The sequence below is a fragment of the Rattus rattus genome, chromosome 2 (assembly GCF_011064425.1).
Source record: "Rattus rattus isolate New Zealand chromosome 2, Rrattus_CSIRO_v1, whole genome shotgun sequence".
Taxonomy (NCBI): domain Eukaryota; kingdom Metazoa; phylum Chordata; class Mammalia; order Rodentia; family Muridae; genus Rattus; species Rattus rattus.
Window position 1 is genome coordinate 227,828,252 of NC_046155.1, and position 7,580 is coordinate 227,835,831.

The window sequence follows — 7,580 nt, forward strand, 5'->3', positions numbered from 1 at the left end:
CGATGTGAACACTTCTGGTAAACAGTAATGAGCCAGGGAGAATTCCTTTTTATTTTTTTTCCTTTTTTTTTTTTTGGAGCTGGGGACCGAACCTAGGGCCTTGCACTTGCTAGGCAAGCGCTCTACCTCTGAGTTAAATCCCCAACCCCGGGAGAATTCTTAATATCCTACAAAGACGTTATTGGTCCTAAAAATGGTCTACAAATACTATTCTTATTGAGGACCTATGATGTAAAGGACATGCCAAAACGATGTATGCTGAGTCATTATTTGAGGGTTTGGAGTTTCCTGGATTCCTGCTAAAGAGGTCTGAAGTACCAGCTATATTAACTACCTTTAGGTTTACTACTCTAGAAGTGGTGTGGCCTGGGAGAGTGGGACCATTAAATGAGGAAGACGGAAGTCTCATGCACTAGCCACCTTTATCAGATAACCTCACATTTCATACTCTGACAATTAAGAGGAGTCACATGGGTAAAGTATCCAATAAAAAGGGCAAGCCGCTGAATTGCCCTAGATGCATAGAACATGAATCTAAAGAAGGATGATCAAAATGTGAATGCTTCACTCCTTCTTTAAAAAGGGAACAAGGATACCCTTGACAGGGAATAGGGAGGCAAAGATTAAAACAGAGGCAGAAGGAACACCCATTCAGAGCCTACCCCACATGTGGTCCATACATATACGGCCATCCAATTAGACAAGATGGATGAAGCAAAGAAGTGCAGACCGACAGGAGCCGGATGTAGATCTCTCCTGAGAGACACAGCCAGAATACAGCAAATACACAGGTGAATGCCAGCAGCAAACCACTGAACTGAGAATGGGACCCCCGTTGAAGGAATCAGAGAAAGGACTGAAAGAGCTTGAAAGGGCTCAAAACCCCATATAAACAACAATGTCAACCAACCAGAGCTTCCAGGGACTAAGCCACTACCCAAAGACTATACATGGACTGACCCTGGGCTCCAACCTCATAGGTAGCAATGAATAGCCTAGTAAGAGCACCAGTGGAAGAGGAAGCCCTTGGTCCTGCCAAGACTGAACCCCCAGTGAACGTGATTGTTGGGGACAGGGCGGTAATGGGAGGAGGATGGGGAGGGGAACACCAATATAGAAGGGGAGGGGGAGGGGGAAGGGGATGTTGGCCTGGAAACCAGGAAAGAGAATAACAATCGAAATGTAAATAAGAAATACTCAAGTTAATAAAGAAAAAAAAGGGGAAAAAAAGAAAAAGAAAAGAGCAAGCCGCACATAGTGGACAACCCACATGTGGTGGACAAGCCAGATTGGGCGGATAAGTCACATATGGCACAAACATCTCTTTTCTATAGATGCACATAAATGAATAACAGTAGCCTGTTTAATGTATAATCTGAAGTAAATTCACTCCTATCCGCTGCACCTGGGAGGAACACGAAAACACATTCCAAAATCAATTCCTTGTTCTGAAAAAACTGAGGCCCTAAGACTTGTTTTCTTGGAGTTTTCTCACAAGCAGTCAAATTCTCATATGACTCCATTCCTGGACTGTGTACTGATACCTGTTCCCTACCTGTTCATCCCCCCGCCCCCAAAATTGACTGTTTCTGCATTTCCTTTATGAGTCAGCCTAATAATTAGTGGTAATGTCTCTCAATTATATTCCACAGTATGAACATAACATCGAGATATTACAAAATACTTATTCATGTTAATATTGTTTAAACTAACTCTTCTGGTGATCTTCCAAAGGACTTGCATGAACTAACACTCAGGGAGGCCCTACCTTTCATCTTATAATGGAATAGCTCCTCTTAAAATTGAAAATGTTATAACTCTTCATGCTAATCATGATAGAAGGTCTCAGAGGACTTTTTAATTATATTTTTTCAGGCTTGACCAATTTTATGTTTTAATTTCTTTCTCCTTCCTTTCAAATATGTTCTTCTTTTGTGCACTTTTCTCTTCACTGAGCACTCTCCTCAGTGAGCACTCTAGCATATTTAAAGTATCCTGCAGTTAAGATCCCTAAGCCTGGGGATCAAGATTTCCAAAATTCATTGCATGCAAACATAACCATTTTTTAAAAACCAATAATCATCCTCTGATCCTTTTATTTATTGCGTGTATGTGTTCTATGTATGGTATGTACGTATTTGTCAGAGTAGACATGTGTGTTTTCATTTACATGTGTGTTGTATGTTCTATGTACAATGTGTATGTATTTTCAGACTAGATGTGTGTGTACACATGTGTGTGTGTTCTATGTATGGTATGTAGGTATTTTTCAGAGTAGGTCTTTGTGTGTGCATGTTCTATGTACAATGTCTGTGTATTTGTTAGAATAGGTATGCACATATGAATGTGTGTGCTTGTGTGTGTTCTATGTATGGTGTGTACATATTTGTCAGCATAAGTAAATGTGTTTATGTGTGTGCGCCCACGTGTGTGTATGCTCTGTGTATGGTGTGTACATATTTGTCATAGTAGGTATGTGTGTGTGTTCTACAAATGCTATGTAGGTATTTGTTAGAGTGTGTGCATGTGTGTGTACATGTGCATGTGTACTGTTGTATGTATGCTGTGTATGTATTTGTCAGAGTAAGTGTGTGTGTGTGTGTGTGTGTGTGTGTGTGTGTGTGTGTGTAGATCAGAGGTAGATGTCATGTCTTTCTTTAATCGTTCTTTTTTTTATTTTTTTGAGCCAGAATCTCTCAAAGAGCATGAGAAATTAATTAAAGTCATTAAATTGATCTGATCTCATCAATTTAACTAGGCTGGCTGGCAAATGGTTTGTCATCTCTGCCCTCAAACCCTGCTAGTGCTGGGGCCAGAAGATCTTGCCATCTGCCTGGAGATTTACATGAATCCCGGAGCTTCCAACTCAGAGCCTCGTCCACGCATAGCAAGTGCTTTACAGGATGAGCCATTTCCCCTGCCCCATTTTGTCTCTTTAAAGACACATGGCACAGCTTGAAAAATACTCATGTTCAGACCTTTGGAAGACAAAGGAGTCAAGAAAGCTTTCCTGTCAACTTTTTATTTATTCAAATGCAATTTCTCTAGGCTTGGTGAAGTTGTCCTTTCTATATTCCTTTGGTAAGTTCAACAGGTAAAACTTTAACTCTCAGACGTGCCATCGGAAAGAAGTAGATGTTAAGTATGCCAACGATCTATAGGGGATGGCAAGAGGAATGTGTATATCAGAGCTGTGAAGGCCCATAGGCAGCGTGCAGCCTGGTGTTCTAGTTGCTCAGTCTCTGTAGCTCTCATCCACATGGTCTTCTCATTGCATGAAAGCAAACTTTCAAACGTATTTTAAAATTATACACTTGCTTGCAATTTAGTGAATACGTGTGGCAGTTTCTAAGTACAACTTACTTTTAATCGTATTCAATTCAGCTAAAACATATACCACACGTAAAGTTCTAGTCATGACCGACACTATTAAATTCCTCTAGTGAGATGATATAACTACATATTATAGGCAAATCACTCACTATTTGAAGTATAAATGTGCATGCATGTAGTGTATAAAGTTCCCTAAAATTGGGTTGTAATATATTCTGTGGTTTATGTGCCTACTCCACAAATACATCATTGAATACTCAGTCTTAAGTACAATGCATTTTACTAGTCATTTTACTAAGGAATGAACTATAATCACGGAACTCAGATTTTATGTTATACTAAACTACTATCGTTTTCTTTTAAAAAACAAAACAAAACAAAAAACAATACAAAAAAAACCAGCTAAGTCTACCTGACTAAAAAAAATCTCAAGTATATTTTCATAGATGCACCATTTTGGCATATTTGTGTTACATTTATTTTGAGAGAAAAAGAAAAGGGAGAGAGAGAGACAGACAGACAGACAGACAGAGGCACACACAAATAGATGTACAGACAGACAGACTGACAAACTATACTTGTAGCAGTGAGAGGACAAATTTCAGGGTTAGTCACCACTTTCACCAAGCATGTTTTCAGGAATCGAATTCAGACATCAGGCTTGGCAGCGACCTCCTTTTCTCACTGAGTCATCTTGCAAGCCTAGATAAGATATTTGAAACCCAGGTATGACCAACATTAAACTACTAAAACGACTCTTCAGAATAGGCTACTGTATACCATTATGCCAACTGAACTTAGGCTATATAAAGCTAATTTTCACTTTATGCGAAACATAAAAATAATTTAAAGTATTCGTGTAGACAATTACCTTGTATCAATTTTCATATTTTGAGAAGTTCATCTATATAGCTCCTGCCTCTCCCTGTCTGCTGCCAAGTCCTCCCATGTCTTTTCCAAAGTTCATAATCTCCTCTATAATTACTATTGTTTTATGTGTATGTATGTATACACATGCATACACATATGTGTTGTATATAACCTAGTGGGCGGATTTCACTTCTTTTAATATGTTCATATGTCCAGAGCCAGCTACTTGGGATTAGACAGCATGTGTGGTAGCTCGTGCTGGACACTTTGCAAATCTCTGTCTCTCCACAACTGTTGATCACATATAGCTCTTCATCTATGGATTGGACCATGTAAAATTTTCCAGTCCAAATGCCTGTGTCAACCAGTGTTGTCACTATGCTGATCTGGTTCAGTCAACCATATTGGTGAGACGTCATGGGTACAACTTTCATGTCATATATAGAAGACTTTGTCTCACAGCAGACAGAGGATGACCGGGGCTTCTGGGATTTGCATTCGCTCACCCCTTCTTCCCTAACCTTAGGTGCAGGGATTGTATATACCATCTATGTCTGGGCACCTCACAGAGATTTCCATTTTTTATTGTCACAAGAATATTAGGTAAATCAAGTCACCGTTTAATCGCCTTAGAGTTTCCAAAATTTTAAATGCATTCTTTTTTAAAAACTTTTTCTTTCTTGGATTTTTTTTTTATTTGCATGTTAAATGCTATCCCCTTCCCCAGTTTCCCCACTGGGAAAACTGTTTTCCAGAATCCCACTATCCCATCCTTCCTCCCCCTGCTTCTGTGGGGTGTTCCCTCACCCACCCCCTCCCACCGCCTCAGCCTGGCATTCCTCTACACTGTGGCATCAAGCCTTGACAGGATCAAGAGCCTCTCCTTCCATTGATGCCCAACAAGGCCATCCTCTGCTATATATCTGAATGAGGCCGTAGGTCCATCCCTGTGTTCTCTTGGGATGGTTCTTAAGTCCCTGGGAGCTCTGGGGGGGTCTGGTTGGTTGATGTTTTTCTTATGGGATTGCAAAGGCCTTCAGCTACTTCTCAGTCCTTTCTCTAACTCCTTCATTGGGGCCCCTGTTCTCAGTTCAACCGGTGACTGCAAGCATCTGCCTCTGTATTTGTCAGGCTCTGGCAGAGTCTCTAAGGAGACAGCTATACCAGGCTCCTGTCAACGTGCACATCTTGGCATTCACAATATTGTTTGGTGGCTATATGTATATGGGATGGATCCCCCAGGTGGGCCAGTCTCCAGGTGACCTTTCCTTCAGTCTCTGATCCACACTTTGTCTCCATATTTCCTTCTGTGAGTATTTTGGTTCCCCCTTCTAAGAAGGTCTGGAGCATGTATACTTTGGTCTTCTTTCTTCTTGAGTTTCATATGGTCTGTGAGTTGTATTATAGGTATTCCGAGTTTCTTTTTTGACTAATATCCAATTATCAGTGAGTACATACCATGTGTGTTCTTTTGTGACTAGGTTACCTCACTCAGGATGTTATTTCTACTTCTATCCATTTGCCTAGTTAGAACTTCATGAGGTCATTGTTGTTAGTAGCTGAATAGTCTTCCATTGTGTAAATGTACCAATTTTCTGCATACATCCCTCTGTTGTAGGACAGCTGGGTTCTTCCAGCTTCTGACTATTATGAATAAGGCTGCTATGAGCATAGTGGAGACTGTGTCCTTGTTATATGTTGGAGCATCTGAATATGCCCAGGAGATGTACAGCTCAGTCCACAGGTAGTACTACATCCAATTTTCTGAGGAACCGCCAGACTGATTTCCAGAGTTGTTGTACCAGCTTGCAATCCTACCAACAATGGAGGAGTGTTCCTCTTTCTCGACATCCTTGCCAGCAACTACTGTCACCTGAGTTTTTGATATTAGCCATTCTGACTTGGTATGAGGTGGAATCTCAGAGTTGTTTTGATTTGCAGTTCCCTGATGACTAAGGATGTTGAACATTTTTTTAGGTGCTTCTCAACCCTTTGATATTCCTCAGTTGAGAATTCTTTGCTTAGCTCTGTAGCCTGTTTTTTTGAAATGGTTATTTGATTCTCTGGAGTCTAACTTCTTGAATTCTATGTATAGATTGGATATTAGACCTCTATCTGATGTAGGATTGTTAAAGATCTTTTCCCACCTGTCGATTGCTATTTTGTCCTATTGACAATGTCCTTTGTCTTTCAGAAGCTTTGCAGTTTTATGAGGTCCTGTTTGTCGATTCTTGGTCTTAGAATATAAGCAATTGGTGTTCTGTTCAGGAAATATTCCTCTGTGCCCATGTTTAAGGCTCTTCCCCCACTTCCCCTTTTAATAGTTTCAGTGTAGCTGCTTTTATGTGGAGGTCTTGATCCATTTGGACTTGAACTTTGCACAAGGCAATAAGAATGGATTGATTTGAAGTCTTCTATATGCTGACCTCCAGTTGAACCAGCAGTATTTGTTGAAATGCTATCTTTTTTTCTATTGGACAGTTTTAGCTTCTTTGTCAAAGATCAAGTGACCATAGGTGCATGGGTTCATTTCTGGGTCTTCAATTCTATTCCATTAATCTACCCACCTATCTTTGTACCAATACCATATAGTTTTGTTTTGTTTTGCTTTGCTTTGTTTTGTTTTATCAATATTGCTCTGTAATACATCTGGAGGTAGGGGATGGTAATTCCCCCAGAAGTTCTTTTATTGTTGAGGGCAGTTTTCATTATTCTGGGTTTTTTTTTTTTTTTGTTATTCTAAATGAATTTGCAAATTGCTCTTTCTAACTCTATGAAGAGTTGGTTTGAGATTTTGATGGGGATTGAATTGAATCTGCAAGATAGCCATTTTTACTATATTAATCCTGCCAATGCATGAGCATGGGAGGTCTTCCCATCTTCTGAGATCTTCACCTTCTTTCTTCAGAGACTTGAAGTTCTTGTCATACAGATCATTTACTTGCTTGGTTAAAATCACACCAAGGTATTTTATATTATTTGTGACTATTGTAAAAGATGTTGTTTCCCTAATTTGTCTCTCAGCCTGTTTATTCTTTGAGTAGAGGAAGGCAACTGATTTATTTGAGTTGATTTTATAAGCACCCACTTTGCTGAAGTTGTTTATCAACTATAGGAATTCTCTGGTGGAATTTTTGAGTCACTTAAGTATACTTATTACATCATCTGCAAATAGTGATATTTTGACTTCTTGTCTTCCAGTTTGTATCCCTTTGCTCTGGCTAGGACTTTGAGTACTATATTGAATAAGTAGAAAGTGAGAGGGCAGCCTTATCCATTCCCTAATTTTAGTGGGATTGCTTCTAGTTTCTCTCCATTTAGATTGATGTTGGCTACTGGTTTGCTAGATATTGCTTTTTCTATGTTTGTAATGGGGC